Raw genomic sequence first — 22103 nt, 5'->3', positions numbered from 1 at the left:
CCCCGGGAACAGGGGTTCCAGTTATTCAACACTTCCCAAAGCCCCCACCTACCGGCCAAAGAGGAGTGTTCACCTTGTGACTCAGTATCAACCAGGACTGGAGCAACTGAATTACATTCTATGCCAATTTTTTTACTATCTCTCGTGTCCTGAAATGAAAAAATTTCCTACCCACTGTCCTTCCCGTAGTGGTATTTCTGCCACCCTTCAAACCTTCACAATATCCTCTTCCATCCCTACACAACCCCTGCTGCCAGGCCCTTGCCTCATGGTTCATATCCCTGTTATAGACCTAGATGCAAGAAATGGACCATACATCCTCCCAACACCACCTACTCCTCCTCTCACAAACATCACCTATCCCATCAAAGGCAGGGCGACCTGTGAAACCAGTCATGTGATCTACAAGCTGGAGTGATTATAGTCACTGAGGGCCTGAATAGATGATGTGAACCAGCATACTGATTTTATGTAAGACCATAACTCCTTAGTCAGATCTGCCCCCTATTTACCTTCCCCACTACTGATCTCACATTGTTTCTTAATGTTACCCTTAAAAATTTTGACAATGTGACAGGTTACGGAAATTTACCAATATAATCAGACACTACTGATTTCTTTGAGTTTGTTAGGAGCATTATTTTGCATTTATTTTTTACATTCAGTGAGCTATGTCACTTTACTATAGGCAACATCATGGTCAGCATACAATGAGTGTGCTGCATTGTGTATATTTAGCACACTGGCAGTCTTATTTCATTTCTTTGTAACACACCTGATGTTCTTTGGCCACCCCTTCTGTTGAACGTTCACTGCTCAGTATAATAAACTGGTTTCTACAAGTTTAAAATTCCTTGAGCTAATGTCATATTTGTGAAGATACTACATATGATCATACCTTGATTATCTGCCAACAATGTAGTACACGGTCAAACACCTTTCAGGAATCTACTAACATAGTATCCACTTTTTCATCTTCCAAGACTCCACAAACACAGTATCACTTTTCATCAGTGTCCACTATTTACAACTTATCATGCGTGAGAAGATCGAGTTCTTTTTAACAAACCTGTTCCAATTCATTGAAACAAGCTTCTTTTCCCTTTTTCATTGTGTGCTCTAGGATCCAAAACAGGTGGACATTAGATATATTGGTACATGATTCTGTGCGATCCATTCTTTGATCCTCCTTATAAAGAGAGTGACCTGCACTCTTTTCCAGTTGTGTGGGATTTAATGCTGTATGAGAAAGTGTTAAGCAATATGAGTTTTGAAACAGGCTGATTCTGCAGAGAATAATGGGCAAATATACTGAGAAAGGAGTGTAAAAAATCCACATTTGCCGAAGAGGCATCTGTACCGTTGTCTGCTGTATGTAGTTTCTTTATTGCTTGAAGCAAGCAAGAGAGATTCATGATGTCGCTACTGTTATATTCTCTATTCAGCAGTCTACAGAACTATGAAAATAAATATGTGATGTATCCACATACAATGTCTGACTACGGCTTGAAAATGTATGGGGAGAGCATATGCTTTTCATCCAAGAATTCCTGACTGCTGGAAACAGTAAATTTCTGGAAGAATTATTTGTGTTATAAACACTATTTGGTTACTTGTCAATAGTAAGTGATGTCATAAATGTACAGAGTCTAGCTGAAATTTCTTAATGCATTCCACAACTACACTTCATATGTTCCAGTTAGTTATTCTCTAATTTTTTTTTTAATGACTAACCTGATCTTGGCATTTGCAACCTTTCACTCTCCTCAGAAATTACATGTCAGTTGACTGTACTGTACTTTGCTTTTATCCCTCTTTATGGTAACCCCAGTTTCACTCCCCTACAGTAAAGATATCACATCCATAGTTTTATAAAACTTTGTTTTTGTTTCCTCTCTGACTCTGTTCTGTAAGGTTCTAGTACTAGTGTCACATATATACTGAAACTGAAAGCTTGTTGTCTATATCTCTATTATGCCTCCACAAACAGTAATCCAGTGGGGTAAGATTGGGTGACCTCGGTGGCCAAGCAATGACTCTACAGCGACCAGAATACGTTGTGTTGAGATACTGTGTCACTGGCCGTACTGAATGTGTCGGAGGTCTGTCATGCTGAAAGTACATACAAGTCCATGTTGCCAAAGGGGTATTCTCCAAGTATTCTGGTAACACATTGTGAAGAAACTCAAAATACCGTGTCCCAGTAAGACGGTTATCTAAAACAACTGGGTTTGTCACCAATAATACCGCACCACACGTTGACTGAGAAATGTCATCTAAAATTCGTTTCCACAGTAGCGTGCACATTTTCATTTTTCCAAACATGAGAGCTGCGCATGTTGTTGATTCCGTTGTGGGTAAATGTTGATTCTTCAGTGAACAGAATATGTGGAATTAATCGCTCATCAGCAATGATCCATTGACAGAATTCTTGCTGGGCGGCAGCATCTCCTTCATGCAGATGTTGTACACTCTGCCAATGAAAGGGATACAGACTGTGCTTGTGTACTGTGTGTATCACTCGTGTTTGTGGAACACCAAGTTGGGCTGCAATTTTTCTAGAGCTAGTAGTAGGTTGCGTGTTCCACTACTTGAAGAATGTTCTTAACTTCATGAAGAGTTTGTTGTACGGGACGTTCAGAGACAACATTTATGCTGGGAAGTGCACCACGCTGACGCAATCCGTGGAACACCCTGCTATCTGGCACCCTGCATTTTGGAAATCGTTGTCGGTATTCTCGCACAGCAGCTGGAATTGCCATTGGACAAACCATAGACAAACACCATGTCAGCGTACTCTGCATGTGTGAAGATCCATGGCATTTTCATAACACAAAACCGTATTCGTTGTTCACATAACAACACTGTAGTACCGAAACTTGAGGTAAACTGTACCATACACAAGTGAGCTGCGTACTGATACAGTTAGTAAGGACAACGCTCACATGTTTCCTATTCCCAGTTGTTTTCATTAGTTTACCCAGAAACAGGTAAGAAAAGGGCATATGTTTATTAGGAGATTTTTGTTCAGAATCACCACTAGTATCACCCCTCAAAGCATGTACCTTTCCTCCTGACTCACCCTGTATTTAGTCTGCAGCAGAGTTTGCTTGACTGAACTGCAGTGCTGAGACAAAGCAGCAGCAGCAGCAGCAGAGAGTGAGTGTGTGTGTGTGTGTGTGGGGGGGGGGGGGGGGGGGCACGCACAGAAGGGGGGCAGGGGTGTCTATTGCAGAAGATGACCTTCTTGCCGCAAGCTTAATGTTTTTAATAGTCTTTACATACTTATAATATAGATATAGCTGTAAAACACATGATACCAAAATGCATCCTCCCAATGGATGTTGGTAAATAAAACTAAAAACTGTCACACCACACTTTCTGTCAATATGTTCAGGCTAATATCACTAGAGTAGAGTGATACACAATGAAGGTTTGTCTGTATAATTTATAAATATTTCATGAACTATGACGATTTAAAGCCTCCCACCACTGTAAAAATGATGCTATTACCATCTAGTTGTGTATGGCAGGACTTTATTCACAAGGGAGGCCTGTGGGCCCAAGAGACAGGGCCAGGCCGGTGAGAGCCACTGTAGCCAGGAGAGGCTGGCAAGAGCCGCCACCCACTTTGTAAGTGACCTGTGATACAGAACCTGTCAGATATTAAGAACATATTTATGAAGTATTTGTGAGAAACAAACTACGACTGTTCCCAGCTTTTACAGACCATTGAAATGAGTGTCATTTCAATCCTAAGAAAAAAATGTTTATGGCTAACATCATGAATCAACAACAAGAAAGAGAAATTCTCTTTTTATAGTTGCCTGGAGGCACTAGCACACACATTTTTAAATAATCTACTACTCCCAAAAGTGAGATCTGGTGGACAAATTCCTCTCACTCTAGCACTGTCTCACATTGTTATGTTTTGTTTCAAGGTGCAAAAACAACTAAGCTCGTATGTGCCCCTTTCAGAACTGTAAAACACAAATATGACAAGGGAGGTATGAGTGACTACATTTCAAACCCAATTGTCAGAAGGAAAGACAGTTAAAAAAAGCAGGGACTTTCTGTTGGAGGAAGGGCCACAAAATACGCTATAGAGACAACAGAGGTTCTGACTAAAGATTAAATGTCCTTCACCATATTGCTTCGATGAATAAAAAGTAAAATGCGGTTCACAGCATCGTTCACTAAAATGGCCGATAACTCAGAAGGCAAACATAAACTAGAATGTAAGTGGTTAAAAACAGGGCATTTCTACAGGAAAGGGTGAACCGTCGAAGGTTGATGGCAATGGGCACAAACTGGTGGGGCACCACCACTTAACAAATGGCAATGGCTAAAACGACAGTGCCCAAAACGTAACCAAGCTAAAAGGCCACGAGGAAGTCAGCCAAGCCGCTGGGAGGGATTTAATTCCTCAGGAAAGGAAGACCAGTGGTGATGCCAAAGTGACACCACCTGCTGACAGACAGCAATACAGAGATCATTGGAGGGAATGTAAGAACTAGCATGCTGAGGTACGAGGACTGCTGCCTCGGCAGCAGTGTCAGCGGCCTTGTTTCCCATTAGACTGACGTGACCGGGGTTGCACATAAACATCACAGTGACTCCATCAAGAGTGAGAAACTGAATGCTCCCTGGACCCGCTGCACTAATGGATAGACGGTGTACAGTAAACAAAGGCTCCAAAAGTTGGAGCAAATGACACAACTGAAAAGCCTTTGTCACCGGGTGCACTCAATGGCCTGATATGAGGTGAAGATTTCTGCTGTAAATACCGAGCAGTTTCTGGAAGCTGAAACCGCAAAAATCATGAGTGCCAATGATGAAGGTACACCTAACACCGTGGTCATTCCAAGAGCCACCAGTGTACACAAAGGTACTGTCGTGAAGCTCTGTGCGAAGGTAGAGAAATTTACAGCGATAGAGCGAGTCTGGAGTTGTGTGCTTAGGAAGCGAATGAAGTCCGAGGTGAGCACGGGCCACTAAATGAAGCCAAGGTGGTGATGGGTTCGCACTGGGGAAATTGGCAGGTAGCGTGAAGTTAAGGTGCCAGAGCACGATTTTCAGACTGAAGTCAGCTGATAGGTATACCTGCTTAAAGGAAGTCCCTCTAACTAAGGGCTCACCTTCAGAGGATGTCACGTTTCCAAGTAGAGAAGGAATTAGCATATTTCATCAAAATATAAGGCTTATTAGAGATAATGTTAGTGAACTGCTTATAGGTGTTGACTCTGAAATTATTGGTATATTGAAGCACCACTTAAATATTTTGACAATTCAGAGGCTTCTTTTACCAGGATACAGCTCAAGGAGTCGTTTGAAGGGTGGAGGAGTGGCCATGTACGTAAAAAACAGTATTCCATTTGAGTTCATAGATGTATCATGGCATTGCACTGAACAGATATTTGAATGTTGTGTAGGGGCAGTTGAATTTAGTTAAACTAAACTTCTAATTGTTGTTGTTTATAGGTCCCTTCAGAGCATTTCTGCTCAAGCTAGAAAGGTTTCTTGATTCACTTTATAGGAAGTCCCAGATATTAATTATATGTGGTGGCCTCGATATTAATTTTGTATACGATGGTGCAAGAAAAAGGAAGTTAGTAGTTCTCCTAAATTCATATGATCTGATGCAGACTGTCTTTTTTCCAACTAGGATGCAGGAGAACAGTAGCACAGCCATAGACAATATTTTTATTCATTCTTCATTACTAGATGGGCATTCTGTTAGTAAAAGGGTGAATGGCCTTTCATACCATGATGGACAAGTTTAACACTAAAAGCTTTTAGTACTTTAGTACTCAAACAAATGTCACATATAATTAAATAATAAACTATGTAGGAAGTTAACCCAACAGCAATAGAGTTTTTTAAACCTCACCAAGGAACAAGAGTGGCAGGATGTTTATAGTGTTGATAACATAGATGATAAATACAATGCTTTCCTTAACACATTTCTCATGCTCTTTGAGAGTTGCTTTCCATTAGAATCCTCTAAACTGGGTACTAGTAGTAAAAGGCAGCCCAGGTGGCTGACTAGTGGGATAAGGATATCATGTAGAACAAAGCAGGAATTATATCAAAATATTACAAGTATTCACAATAAAGGTACAGTAGCCCATTACAAACAGTACTGTAAGGTACTTAAAAATGTTATTAGGAAGGCAAAGAGTATGTGGCATGCAAATAGAATAGCTAATTCACAGGATAAAATTAAAACCATACGGTCAGTTGTCAAGGGAAGTGTCTGGTCAGCAGCACAAGGTCGACGATATAAAGTCAGTTCGTAGTAAAAATCACAGTATCACCATAAGAGAAGTTGCTGATGATGCCAGCATATCCTTTAGCACAAGCCCAGCAATATTTTTGGCATGAAATGCATAACAAAAACTTTTTTCCCAAATTGTTTAATTTCGACCAAAAACAACTTGCGTAGTCATCGCTCAGGAATTGCTGAACATAGTCAACAATGATCCAGAACTTCTAATAAAGTTAATAACAGGTCACAAAACATGGATACACAGGTGTGACATTGAAACCAAGGGCCAGTCGTCCCAATGGAAACTGCCTGAAGAGCCAAGACCAAAAAAAATTGTCAAGTTCAATCACATGTGAAGGTTCTTCTCACTGTTTTCTTCAATTACAATAGAAGAGTGCATCATGAGTTTTTGCCTTATGGTTGCCCAGTCAATAAGGAATACTACCTGGAAGTTATGCACCATTTACGTGAAGCAATCTGAAGAAAATGACCAGAATTGTGGCAAAACCACACTCGGACATTGCATCACGACAATGCTCAACCTCACACCTCAATGTTTCTTCATGATTTTTTGTTGGAAACAAAAATATACTGTTACCTCACCCACTGTATTTATCAGATGTGGCCCCAAGCAACTTCTTTCTATTCCCGAGGCTGAAGAGAACTGTGAAAAGATATTGTTTTGCCACCATTGATGAAATAAAAACAGAATTGCTGAAGGAGCTGAACACCATAACAAAAAGCAAGTTCCAGAAGTGCTTCCGTGATTGGAAAAAGCGCTAGCACAAGTGTATTATATTTGAGGGGGATTACTTTGAAAGGGACACAGTTGATGTTGATCAATGAATAAAAACTGGTTAAGAAAAACAAAAATTCCAGTTACTTGTTGACCATATCTCGTATAACATTTTTACTGCTCTGAAGAACAATGAAAGTTTGAAGTGCAGGAAATCTTCAATATTTTTTATTCACATGTTTGCTGATAATTACTTCACCTTTAGGGTTCTTACACCATTCATAGGAGTGCGTTGAAACTTTGATGAGTTCGGCACATGAACATGAAGATTTCTGTGGGCATAAGACCAACCTGTCACCTATGGGGATGGGTTTGAAGAGGGCTGACAAAGCTGTGCACAGGGAGCAATTTCAATCAAATTTGTTTATACATGACTCATTATTTGAATAATTATATCATGGGAGTAATATACTCCAACCACTCATAGGAGTGAGAAAACGTGACGTGTAAAAATATTCAACAACCACCAACACTAGTACCAAATCCATAGTTTTCAGGGTCACTAGACATATTGGTGACAGTCATTATGACATTTTATCCCTTGAGATGGCAGTAGTGGTGCTGGAGTGTGCACAGACAATGACATATCAGCATATCTCCATAACACCTGACAGAACTTCTGCCAAAATTGGCATACATATCATTTGTTATCAGGATAAATTTACTGCAACTTACCACTGTCGCTGATGGTGTGGGTGAAAAGGGATGACATAAAAGCATAAATGAGGAACACCTAGAGCAATTTCAAACAAACTTGCTATAAACGTGTATAAAAATACTGTGGGAGTAAGGCAATCCTACTAACACAAAAGATGGGGAGGGGGTAGCAGGTGACAATGGGAAGTGGCGAAACCCAGAAATGTCCAAAAATGACCTGTTGGTATTTCTTTCCTACAGTTAGTTTACTGGAATACTTCAAACGTATGAAACGGCATTATGTCATTCAGCACATCAACCACATCATGAGAACGAAAACTGCAGCAAATCAATAATTTTGCCACTGTGTTTTAGAGCCAAAGATCATACCAGATGGGTCAATACCACAAATACATTCTATGTCCTGTCTAGAGGTGCTTGGTGTAGAACAGCAGAAAATTAGACAGTTGTCAGCAAAAGTCCTTTTCCTTGAACTAATGATTGATTACTGGTGGAATTACAAGTTTCCTCAGAATTCAAACTAAATAGTAGGGCAAAATTCACTAGAGGTACAAATGAAGTACATGTGCAAATATCTGTGAAATATGTTAAATTTATGTGAAATATATATAACACATTTGCATATTCAGGCGAAACTGTGGGCAAAAAATTTTCAAGTGTGTAGATTAAATCTGAAAAATCAGTACTATTCACATGGTCCGTTATGCTCATGAGTACGGCAGTCAACAAATTTGTTTGTTTTTATAGAAAATGGAAAGACCGAAAACACTGTATATCCCAAAGTATTTGAATACACATTTTACACTATATTTAATGCATACCACAAATCAGTCTCTTTCATTTATTTTGTACATGAAATTGTGCCTGCTTTATATACCTACTTAGAAGAAGCATTACACTTCATGGTGTGCACAGCTCGTATTAAAATAAATTTTAGGGGCACCTCTGGTAACATTTCCATACAAATGAAGTGACTACTTCATTGCAGTAGTCTACTCTACTATGAGCTGGTGGATAGCCAAACAAATACCCCAATGTTATATGTAAATTGAAGGGTATCATTGCTGTTAGCTGCACTAGTACATTATGTGGAATTAGTGGCAATGAGTGAAAATGTGTACCGGACGAGGATTCAAACCCGGGATCTCCTGTTTAGAAGGCATGTGCATTAACCACTGTGCCATCTGGGATATGTCTGAAAGAACAGACACCATGCATTTATATGATCGATACACCTAGCTGGGCAATGGATCCACCTTCTTCAGTGCTGATGCACTAATACATCTACATCTACATCGATAATCCACAAGCCATCGTACGGTGCATGGCAGACGATACCCTGTACCACTACTTGTCATTTCCTTTCCTGTTCCACTTGCAAATAGAGCAAGGAAAAAAATGACTGTCTACATTCCTCCACGAGCCCTATTTTCTCGTATATAATCTCCGTCGTCCTTACATGCAATGTACGTTGGCAGCAGAAGAATCGTTCAGTAGTCAGCTACAAATGTCAGTTCTCTAAATTTTTTCAGCAGTGTTTCTTGAAAGGAACATCACATATTCTCCAGAGATTCCCATTTGAGTCCCCGAAGCATCTCCATAACACTTACATGTTTTTCAAACCTACTGGTAACAAATCTAGCAGCCTGTCTCTGAATTGCTTCGATGTCTTCCTTCATTCCAACCTGGTATGAATCCCAAACACTCAAGCAGTACTCAAGAACAGGTCACACCAGCATCCTATATTCTGTCTGCTTTACGGGTGAACCATTCTTTCCTAAAATTCTCCCAATAAACTGAAGTTGACCATTCGCCTTCTTTACCACAGTTCTCACATGCTCGTTCCACTTTATATCACTTTGCAACATTACAGCCAGATATTTAAATGACTTGACTGTCAAGCAGGACACTAGTAATACTCTATCCAATCATTACAGGTTTGATCATCCTACTCACTCGCATTAAATTACATTTTTCCACATTTAGGGCTAGCTACCATTAATAACACCAACTGGAAATTTTGTCTATGTCATCTTATATGTTCCTACAGTCACTCAACTTCGACACCTTACGTACACCACACCGTCATCAGCAAACAACTGCAGACTGCTGCCCACCCTGTCCGCCAAATCATTTATGTATATAGAGAACGGCAGCAGTCCTAAGACACATCCTTGGGGTACTCCTGACAAAACCTTTGTCTCTGATGAACACTCGCCAAGTACAACATACTGGGTTCTATTACTTAAGAAGTCTTCGCACCTCTCGCATATCTGTGAACTTATTCCATACGCTCGTACCTTCGTTAACAGCCTGCAATGGGGCACCTTGTCAAATGCTTTCTGGAAATCTAGAAATATGGAATCTGCCTGTTGCCCTTCACCCATTGTTCTCAATATATTATGTGCGAAAGGGGCAATCTGTGTTTCGCACGAGCAATGCTTTTAAAACTGTGCTGATTTGTGGACATAAGCTTCTCAGTCTGAAGAAAGTTTATTATATTCAAACTGAGAATATATTAACGGATTTTGCAGCAAACCAAAGTTAGAAATATTGGTCTGTAATTTTGCAATTCCATTTTTTTTACCCTTCTTATGTACATACTGGAGCCACCTGCGCTTTTTCCTAGTTGCTTGGGACTTTATGCAGGGCAAGAGATTCACGACAAATGCAAGCTAGGTAAGGAGCCAATGTCATAGAGTACTCTTTTTAAAGCAAAATTGGGATTCCATCTGGACCTGGCGATTTTTATTTGCTTTCAAACCTTTCAGTTGTTTCTCTATGCCAGGTGTCTGTTCTTTCGGACATGTCTAAAGGAACAGACACCACGTGTTAATAAAATACCAAACAGTTTGTTCTTTAGTTGCCATTTGTATTTTCTCTCAGACTTAACATGAAATCCAACTCTGGTGTTGATTTGAGTATGTGAAAATTGCTATGTCATCCACACGAGAGTTTGTCCGAAGGTGAAATGATGATATATTTGTATGATTCTCCTGTGTGAACAATCTTCTGTGGAAATCTCAGAGTAGTGAACAGGTGTCAATGGACAGGAATTGTGAATAGGTGGCACTCAGTGGGAATGTGGATTGGGCATGAGGTGTGCTAAGATAGTCAGTGCAGTTGCAATAATGCCATGTCCTGGATGGTGTATTGGTTAACACACCTGCCTTGCAAGCAGTAGATCCTGCATTTGGATCCCGGTTCAGCACACATTTTCACTTGTCGCCAATGATTCCACAGACTGTCCCACTGCAGCTGACGCAGTGATCCCCTTCGATTTTCATATAATGTTTCATAGCTGTGGATTTTCTTGGTGTCTGTTCTTTCGGACATGTCTAAAGGAACAGACACCATGTGTTAATAAAATACCAAGCAGTTTGTTCTTTAGTTGCCATTTGTATTTTCTCTCAGACTTAACATGAAACCCAACTCTGGTGTTGATTTGAGTATGTGAAAATTGGCAGCAAGCTAGACTGTCATTTTAATTACAGCTTAACTGGTAGGTTGTGCCTTCATTGGGCCAATGTAGCAAAATGTGTTAGTTTTGATTTGCCATTATACAGTTCCCAGCAAAAGAAATAAGATACATAATTGTGTACTTCATATTAAGCAACACACACACAGCAATTTATATTTCTGTGATGGAGAAGAAACAATTTCCAGTCTACTTGGATGCAATTATACAAAGAGGGAAAGAGCTACTGAATTGCATGGCTGCTTTTACTGCCACTTCAAAGTAGTACAGACCACTGAGGTATGCAACTGATGTCGCAGTCAGAGCTGAGAAAGCAGAAAATATGATAAATCCGAGGAATGTTCAAAAATTAAAGTTTGCACATAAACCTACTACTGACTCAGTGACTGCACTGAATATAATACTTTCAGACTTGTGATGCACAAATGGTTTTCATATACACATAATGTTTGAGCCTGTAACAATCACTGCAGGCTTGTTGCCATCCACCGTCAAACTTCTAGCAGAATATTTAAGAATGCGCAAAAAACATCTGTTACAGATTGGGGCTACTGTCTGTTATGCCCTGTAAGTTCGGATGGGTCATCTGATTGAGCAGAATTAATCCTGAATGATTAATGAACCACGTGATCAGTGTACAGGTTTTGTGTATGAAGATATTCAGGGTACTGGCAAGGACTACTTGTTGACACTACTTTTTGACTCTACAAGCAGTCACAAGATACACGGAGGGCTAAATAAACTGATGTTTAAGTGAGACCAATGAAATGATATTCAAATGATTATGGTGATGAGTGAATAGAATATGTGCCAAATATAATGTATCTTATTTCTGTAATCTGTTAACAAATGTTTCCAGATGACAAAGTATTTTTTTTATTTTCTAAATGACCACTATACTTATGCATACTGATAATTAATTGAAATCACACCAGCTTGCAGAGGATGACTTTGGGGACATAAAAAGTTCCCAAAATTTAATGTGGTCATATTTTCCAAGAGTAACCTTCTAGTCTCCTCTGTTTTAGTGTCAGACTGATTAAAAATAGTGTCCAATTACTAGTTCCCAAATTAAAGCATATCTTTTTACTCAGAAAAAGTGGTTTATTTACACAGACATAACTACTACATATTTACAAATAAAATGCATTAGGCACAACAGCAATTCACTTTTTCTCAGCTTGCTCCAGAGCTTTCAGCATTTCTACATCTCTCTTGCGTTGCAGCTGTTCCGCAAACTCTTGGATTTGTTTTCTATGCTGTGCACTCTCAGGGGGATACAATTCTCTTCTTGTCTTAATAACCCACTCTTCAAAGTATTCTGGCTGATTAAAAAAATGAAACATAGCAACAGGAAATGAAAGATATATTGCCATTTTTGCAGCTTCAAGTTTCCAGCCTCCCATTATCTGCTCCTTTTTTATAACAACCTGAAGTAATAAATAGACTGTACAGTTTGTTCTGTCACATTAATATCTTCTATGATAATAAAGGAAATGTTCCCCATAGAAACAATATACCTGCAAAAGTAGAAATAATAATTACTTCACACTTTATTCCTTGTGTCAAATTTTAATGTAAATGTAAGTTCTATAAAAGTTTTTATTGGCAATTAGATATTCCACCAATCATTCCATACCAATATCTACAACAGATGTGTAATGGTAAACTGTTTAAATAGTTTTAATTACCTTGTGAATAGAGAAGAGTTCACTAGACCCACTTGGACACCCTTTCAGCACAAGCATGGATTTCTTGCGGATGCACTCTCTTGCCTGGCACTGAAACAACATTGAAGGCACCATAAACATATATAATTAATGTCACAGACAATTAACAACTTAACAACTGTGGAGTGGCAACAGGTTGCAGTATTGGCTTCTCACTGCTGTGCTAAGACAACTGACATCCAATGTAAACAACATGAGAAAAAAAGATAGATTACTACTACAAGTAAATGTGACACATTGAGTAGCAGACAGGCACAACGGAAAAACTTTTACACATTTAGTTTTTGGCCACAGCCTTCTTACACACACACACACACACACACACACACACACACACACACACACACACACACACACACACATATATACATATTCATTCACACAAGCACACATGACCACCATCTCCGGCACGTCGTACTGAAGCGCCATTCCAGTCCGAGCTGCTGGTGATGGAGCTCCTGGTGATGGCAGTCATGTGTACATTGTTTGATACTGAATGTTTTTCTACCCGTATTCTATCAACTAGTGCTGAGGTATGGATGTTGTCTTGGAGCGTTTACCAAATACACTCCTTAATTACTGAATCACGGGCAGCTTAAAAGATATCGGAGAAAAAGATCAGTGCGAGCATTGTGGGATCGTGATGCCTCGATGCACAGCTGACTCAGCCAGTGGTTGAGTTTGTAGATTGCCGTAGTTATTACTTGAGTCTCTCATATATATATATGGCGAGTTTTTCTCTTCTGCTAATTTTGATAGCAATTTTACACAGAGAAATACGGTGGTGTCCAGTGTCGAATAGTCAAATTAAGAATTCCACCATGAGAAAAGTGGAAGATGTTGTTAACATGTTCAGGAAGATAAGAATGTCAGTTAAGCACAAGAATTCGATTTGTGAGGATTTAAGATATTGTTTCATTATACCAGAAGGAAGAATATGAGAGCTCCACAACTTCTCAACTTGAGGCAAAAGAGGTGGACTAATATTTTCTTTAATCTTCTTTCATATGATTACTTAAATTCAAAACACTGTACAGAAAAACTGGCATTTAATTAAATTAAACTATAAATATTTAAAAAATTATGCACAAATCTAACTGATGACTTATTCAATTAACCTGAAAATACTTCATTTAATTTCTCAGTTTAATTTTCAAATTTTTGTCTCCCCAATGAAGCAACATGTATTCAGTTCATTGTGAACCAAGCTATTTATGGAGACTATTAAGTGTCATAACTCATGCGTTATCAGCAGATTTTCTTGTAATGAAGGTATTCACCTGGTTGGTTGGTTGGTTGGTTTAAAAGAGGGGGATGGAAGGGACCAAACTGCGAGGTCATCGGTCCCTTGTTCTCAGTAAAATAATTACGCAATGGAAAGAAGAAAAGAAAGGAGACGTACAGCGCAATACCAAGAGAAAGGAAGAACCAGAAGAACAACAGAAGGACAACCAACACTACTATGGACAAAAACAGGAAAAGAAAACCATAGAAAGAAGCTAGAAACAGGCAGAAGGGGTAAAAACAAGAGAGCAGATGACCGTGGCTGGCTGACTACGAGAATAAAAAGGAAAAGCCAGCCACTCTGTGACACATTAAAACATCCACCCTAAAAGCATTAGAGTGGAGAACACAAACAGACAAAGGACATGCACTAAAATTTATATAGAATGATAAAACCCACCGTCGCATATAGAACGTAAAACTAAATTACCCGATGAGGCGTTGTCAGCTAAAATTAATGGCAACGAGTACGGTAACTGAAGAGTTCGTCGCAGGGCAGCCAATGAAGGACAGCTCACCAAGATATGGGCCACTGTCAGCTGAGTGCCTCACCCACACTGAGGTGGGTCATTACAGTGCAGGAGGTAGCCGTGTGTCAACCAAGTGTGGCCAATGCGGAGCCGGCAGAGAACCACAGAGTCCCTGCGAGAGGCTCGCATGGAGGGCTGCCACACATTCGTAGTCTCCTTAATGGCACACAATTGTTGTGCGTGCTGAGGGTATGCCATTTCATCTCCCAAAGCCACAAAACCTTGCGGCGTAGTACTGAACGCAGGTCAGTTGCAGAGAAGCCGATCTACATAAGCAGTTTCCGCACAGCCCGTTTGGCCAACCTGTCGGCAAGTTTGTTGCCCGAGATTCCGACGTGACCTGGGATCCAGACAAACACTACTGAATGACCGGACCGTTCCAGGGAATAGATGGACTCCTGGATGGTCGCTATCAAAGGATAACGAGGGTAGCACTGGTCGAGAGCTTGTAGGCCACTCAGAGTCAGTACACAGAAGAAACGCCTCCCCAGAGCATGAATGGATGTGCTCAAAAGCACAAGATATAGCCACCAGCTCGGCAGTGAAAACACTGCAGCCATCGAGCAAGGAATGCTGTTCAATATGTCCTCCATGGACATACGTGAAGCCGGCATGAACATCAGCCATCGAGCCATCAGTGTAAACCACTTCATGGCCTTGGTAATTGTCAAGAATCGAGAGGAAATGGCAGTGGAGAGCCGCGGGGTTAACTGAAAGGTCCAGGCGAAGCTGCGGCCTAGGTGTACACCACGGAAATGTACGTGAATGGACCTAAAGGCAAGGACTCCAGTTGAGAAAGAAGGGATCAGACACGAACTGCAATTGGAAGCCCTGACCTGGGCTGCCGATGCGGTAGATGAACCGACGTGGGTGGGAAAAGGAGACGGTGATTCAGATGCGCAGGAGAACTATGAACGTGTGCTACGTAACTGGCCAGCAGTTGTGCACGCCTAACTGGCAATAGAGGCACTCCGGCTTCTACAAGGATGCTGGTCACCAGATTCATCCTAAAAGCTCCTGTCACTAGGCCAACGCCACAGTGGTCCACTGGGTCGAGTAAATGCAACGCTGAAGGTGACACCAAACCATAAATCAGACTCCCATAGTGAATGTGGGATTGAACAAGGGCTCTGTAGAACTGCAGCAGCGTAGAGCAACCTGCACCCCAGTTAGTGTTGCTCAGGCAGGCAGCGGAGGGTCATGAGGTGCTGCCAGCACTTCCATTTAAGCTGCCAAAGGTGAGGAATCCAAGTCAATCGGGCACCCAGAACCAGTCTTAAGAATCAATATGTCTCTACTACAGCGAGTGGATCATCATTATGGTGAAGTTCTGGTTCTGAAAGAATGGTACGACGCCAACAGAAGTGCATAACACGTGACTTTGCAGCTGAAAACAGGAAACCGTGGGCTAGAGCCCATGACTACGCCTTGTGGATGGCTCCCTGTAGGTGCCGCTCAGCAACACCAGTACTGGTGGAGCTGTATGAAATGCAACCCAACCCAACCCCAAACACACTATACGTTCCAGCAGTTTACCGAGAACGTTGGTGAGACTGATGGGCCGATAGCTATCCACATCAAGCGGTTTTTTACCAGGTTTGAGCACTGAAATGATGGCGCTCTCCCGCCATTGCGATGGAAAGACGCCATTGCACCAGATCCAGTTGAAGATGACGAGATATCGCTTGTAGTCAGATGAGAGATGTTGAATCAACTGACTGTGGATCGGATCTGGTCCAAGAGCTGTATCAGGGCAACGTGCAGAGGCACCAAGGAGCTCCAGCACTGCAAATGGGGCATTATAGGATTCACTGTGGCATGAAGTAAACGAGATAACTTTCCCTTCCAGCCGCCGTTCGAGAGTGCTGGAGGGTATTCTCCAAAGCAGAGGCTCAAACATAGTGCTCCACAATTGTGTTTGCGTTGGTACATAACATGCCATTTATGTTAACACCGGGAACACCTGTTGGGGTCTGGTACCCGAAAACATGTTTGATTTTTGCCCAGACTTGGGAAGGTGATGTATGGCACTCAATGGTCAAGACATATCTCTCCCAAGACTCCTGCTTCCATCGTTTGATGAGTTGGCGAACACGAGCACGGAGCCATTTAAAGGCTATGATGTGCTCCAGGGAAGGGTGCTGCTTATTCCGCTGTAGAGAACGCCAATGCTCCTTAACTGCTACAGCGACTTCCGGCGACCACAAAGGGACTGTCTTTCGCCGGGTGCATCTTAAAGAGTGAGGGATCGCATTTTCTGCCACAGAAACAATTGTTGTAGCCACCTGCTCATCTGGGGGAGATTCTACAGTGACAGCAGAGGTGTGAAAGTTTCCCAGTCTGCCTTGTTTAAAGCCCATCTGGGCAGGCGTCCATGGGCTTGATGCCGGGGCAGGGAGAGGAAGATGGGGAAGTGGTCACTACCACATAGGTCATCATGCGCTCTCCAGTGGATGGATGGGAAAAGTCCTAACTTCAGATTGATAAATCAATGGCTGAGTAACTACCATGAGCCACACTGAAATGTGTGGCGGCCCCAGTATTTAAGAGGCAGAGGTCGAGTTGTGAAAGTAAATTTTTGGCAACTCTGCCTTGGCCAGTAAGCACGGTACCACCCCACAAGGGGTTATGGGCGGTAAAATCTCCCAAAAGTAGGAAAGGTTTAGGGAGTTGATCAATCAGTGCAATTAATACATTCCAGGACACTACACCATCTGGAGGATACACATGGCAGACAGTTATTTCCTGCGCTGTCCTTATTCTGACAGCCACAGCTTCAAGAGGGTTTTGAAGGGACACAGGTTCACTACAGACTGAGTTTAGGACATAAACACAAACTCCACCTGACACTGTTACAGTCAGGTTCCTATAGAATCCCTTATAGCCGCGGAGGGCAGGGGTCCGCATCGCCGGGAACCAGGTTTCCTGGAGGGGAATGCAGATAGCAGGTGCAAAGCTTAACAGTTGCCACAGCTCAACCAGGCAGTGGGAAAAACCGCCACAATTCCACTTGTGAATGATGTCATCGTGAGACTGGGAAGGCATGAAACATTCAATGAGGCAGTAGACACCTCAGGGTCACCTGCTGCCACAGACTTTTTGCCTGAGCAGTCTATATTCATTTTGTCTGAGGGCCCGGCAAGATCTAGGTCCCCAGTGAACGCCAGAATCTCTACCTCACCCGCAGACGCAGAGCTCCGAGGTAGCAGTCGTGTGAGTGCCACCACAATCCCCTTGGTTTTGGGGATCTTCTTTTTGGATTTCTCTCACTGTTCCTTGGGTTTCCCTGGCTGGGAGGGCTTCACTGATTCAGTCTCCAGGACTGAGGATGATCGTGAAGCCCTGCGACCAGCTGCTTTTGGGCTCTTCAGCCACTGGCGGGTGTTATCTTTCCCACTAGCAGAAACCTGGGAAGGGAGTGACTCAAGGGACACCTGCCTAGCGAGAGCAGCCAAAGAAGTTGTACACTTCTCCTGCTTAGAAGTGGGGATGGATGTCCCCGATGGTTGGGGGAGCAGGCGGGGGAAGGGGGGTGTTGTTCCTGAAGTAGGTGGTGCAGGAACAACAGGGAGGAAAGTGCCTCCCACCATCAAGGGGGCAGGTGTAATCTTCCGGCTCTGAGAGGTGACTGGGGTTAGCGGAGCTTGTACAGGATGTAGGCACTAAAATTTCCTCTTAGCCTCAGTGTAGGTCAGTCGGTCCAGGGTGTTGTACTCCATGATTTTCCTTTCTTTCTGGAGAATCCTGCACTCTGGCAAGCAAGGCGAATGGTGCTCTCCACAGTTGACACAGATGCGAGGTGGGGCACATGGAGTATTGGGATGTGATGGGCGTCCGCCATCTTGACATGTGACACTGTAAGTACAGCAGGAAGACATATGACCAAACTTCCAACATTTAAAGCACCGCATTGGGGGAGGGATTTAGGGTTTCACATCACAGCGGTAGACCATCACCTTTATCATCTCGGGTAATCTATCACCTTATCTTCTCGGGTAATGTATCACCTTCGAAGGCCAAGATGAAGGCACTGGTGGCAATCTGATTATCCCTCGGACCCAGGTGGACATGCTGAACGAAATGTACACCTCGCCGTTCTAAATTGGCACACAGCTCATTGTCAGACTGCAAAAGAAGGTCCCTGTGAAATATGATACCCTGGACCATATTTAAGCTCTGTTTTGATCGAGACTGATCCAGATATCATTTTAGACAAGCCCTCCACCTCCCCAATCTTGTCCTCTAAATGCTCTACGAAAAACTGAGGCTTCATTGTCATGAAAGATTCCCCGTCAGCTCTCGAACATACGAGGTACCGGAGCGAATAAGGGCTGCTGCCACCCTTAGCCTGACATTCCTTCCATGGTGTGGCCAAGGAGGGGAGCGATTTGGGGTCGTACTTCTGTGCACTGAATTGAGCCTGTGAAAACTTAAGAGACTGCTGGTGTTTGACCACCAGCAAGAGATTATGTACTTCACTCCATTGCGTGTCATCCACACTGATGCCACCCACTCCGACCAGGACCCTCTCCATGGTCATCACCCAGTGGCAGCAAAGGCCATCTGGCAACATGGCCATTGCCGATGGTCCCGATGCCCCAGGTAGATGGTCATCTACCCTTGGGCATACATGGGGAGATAATGGTGCAGGCATCAGCAGAGTGATCCTTGTGTGGTCAGGGGGCTACAACCAACAGGGTACATGGCGGCCCCACCACAACGGACTGGCTATTGTTACTGCACAGTTGATGGAAAAATACGCACCCAGGAGGGTGACCTCGCCCAACAGTTGGAGAATGAGCAGAAGTGCAGATCCATATCAACGAAGGATGCAATAGGTCTCAGGGCATGAGGGACACGATGCACCATGTTAGGTGCCCTTCCCCAATTGGCTCGCTCTTCGGGAAAATTTTGAAAAATGGTGGTCAAACCCAACATGGGACCACCACAAAGGCCGAAACATGTGAGACTCCTTTTAGTCGCCTCTTATGACAGGGAGGAATACCTCGGGCCTATTCTAACCCCCGGAACCACAGGGAGGGCATTCACCTTGCAACCACTGTTGGAAGATGGTAGCTGTTTGTACACCACGTGGTTGCACAATTATGTAGCTCCATCACCCCCTTCCTATACAGGCACCAAACACTCAGATGTGAGTAGGCGCACATTAGTGAGCTCATCCTGGTGCAGGCAACACATATAACAAATCAAACTTGAAGTAACTGTCACTGAGTGGAGAAGTGGCTTGCACTATCCTTCATGTACTCTTAGTGTAGCACAGAATTAAGTGAGACACTCAGCCACAAAAATTTTTGACCACTTACCCAGTGACGTAAATAATTTAACAGATGGTAAAATTAACTACAAGTACAGACTGAAATTGTATCTGCTCGGTAATTCCTTCACGTCAACTGAACCTACGAATACCAAATATCGTCTTCATCCCATAACATAATAATGGTGTGATACAGAAAACAGAAAATTGGCAGAATGCAGACAGTAATTCTTTTGTGTCCACATTAGTTTCTAGAATATATATTGTGTTGTACCTACACTCTTTACTGATAACCACTACATATACAAAATCACGTCAGCTGACAACTGCTTGCCTAAAATGACAAGGTCAGAGAAACATTAACAAAACTATTAACTATACAAGTACAGACTCCTATCACTGACAACTCAATGTACACAGGCACAGATCTTGTCTGTCTGGAGAACATTAGCTTACTGCAGAGAAGACCCAAGTGGATGAGGCCCCACTGGCAATGGCCCAATGTGTGTGTATTTCCTGGCAGGAGCACTGGTTGCAGGCAGCAGTGGTGCATCTGCTTTGCCCAGCTGCCACTGGCACTGGGTACAAACACTGTAGTGGCAGATTGCGTGGGCCCACTGCCTCTCCTGTGGAGCCAGTGCCGCAGGCATCAGTGCCTGAAAAAAGGGAAGAAGGTTGGACGGCCTGATCTGCCCAGGTGACCCAACGATGACGGCAGCAGTGATGGCAGTGGCACACCGGCAGCTGTACTGCGACATCATTGACTTCCATTAGCCCCTACACATCTGAAGAGGGATTGCCATCACAGAGAGTGGCTATCAGCTGCCTCCAGCCTGGCGGGGTGTGTGGGCAGGAGTGTCCCAGATGATGGTGCGACGGCCGAGCGATGTGATAACCCCACATGTGAGGGAGTCTGTGGACCATGTAGCAGCAAGAGAAGGAGGTAGCAACGATAAGAGAATGTCTGCCTGCCTGGTGCTCTGAAGAGTGGGTGGCATTCGGGCAGCCACTGTCAGACAATGGTAGAGGGTGCAGGGCAGCAGTTCCATCTCGACGTCACCATCGGCTACTGGCACATGCAAGGAAGGAGTCTCCATAGTGCCCGGCGCTCGGTAGGATGCGGCACCTGCAGGAGGACCCTCTGACGGCATCCACTGCGGCTGTGGTGGATTGTTGTCTCACCAATGGTGTAGTCGGCTCTGATGCCAGGATAGTGATGCCCTGCCGATGTCCACAGTGAACATTCAGCGACTCGGCATCTCCCAAATCGTAGCCGGTGCCCATCCTGGTCACTGACTAGTACACACACCCAGATGGGATCGCCCACGGCATATTGTGAAGGGCACAGCCGCACCACAGGCCGTGGCATAGGATGGAACAGTATCTGAATTTGTTGGCTATGTGGAACCTCTGCTGAGCTATAGTTGTACAGAGGGGTGGTCCTGTAGGTGCTTAGGAACAGAGGCAATGCTTTATCAGCAGACAAGTCCACCAAGTAGTTTGCCAATGGTGTCTCAAATGTATGCAATCATATGTTGTGCCTCACAATTCAATTGGAGGTGAAATGGTGCAGATGGGAGGTGAATAATACCATTCTGGATGCAGAAATTGTGGAAGAACACCAAAGGAAATTGTGGGCCATTATCAGAGATTGCCTGTGGCAATCTTTCGATCACAAAAATCTGCATAAGAATCCACACAGTAGCATCTCCTGATGTGGAGCGCATGTCATATGGATAGTTTGACAGCGCATCAACCACTACTAACGACATGGAATTACAGGAAGGACCTGCAAAATTGATGTGGATGTCACACTTTGCATCTGCAGATAAGCTTTTCAAGCAATGCCGAGCCAGTAGACAAAACACCTTGCCTCACTAATAGAATCCTTGCCACAAAGGAGCGTGGCCGTAAGGTGGCACAAGCGTGAGATGGAATTTGTTTCCATAAAGGAAAAGTGGAACTTGTAGACCGTTTAGTCAGTCACCAACACTTCCTTTTGTATTTGTGAATAACTGCATTGAGCTGTGGTCAACATCTTTGAGGCATATGCCAGAGGTTGCTCAAATCCATCAGCTTCCCTGT

General features: G+C 43.1%; 1 protein-coding gene across 2 annotated transcripts in view; it reads right to left on the bottom strand.

Moving 5' to 3' along the window:
- Window positions 1–22103, bottom strand: part of LOC124619694 (zinc finger protein 594-like) — an 83114-nt gene that overhangs the window by 41055 nt on the left and 19956 nt on the right. Inside the window, exons 2-3 of one of the 2 annotated variants that reach the window (XR_006980111.1) lie at window positions 12891–12980; window positions 12661–12719 (exon numbers count right to left, since the gene is read on the bottom strand). The gene's annotated coding sequence lies outside the window, so the exon portion shown is untranslated. Of the gene's footprint in view, window positions 1–12660; window positions 12720–12890; window positions 12981–22103 lie in introns of those variants that run through there. The other variant, XM_047146246.1, reaches the window with a different exon arrangement.

Source organism: Schistocerca americana, chromosome 6 (assembly GCF_021461395.2).
Source record: "Schistocerca americana isolate TAMUIC-IGC-003095 chromosome 6, iqSchAmer2.1, whole genome shotgun sequence".
In the NCBI taxonomy this organism is placed as follows: domain Eukaryota; kingdom Metazoa; phylum Arthropoda; class Insecta; order Orthoptera; family Acrididae; genus Schistocerca; species Schistocerca americana.
This window is presented reverse-complemented; position numbering and strand designations above follow the sequence as displayed.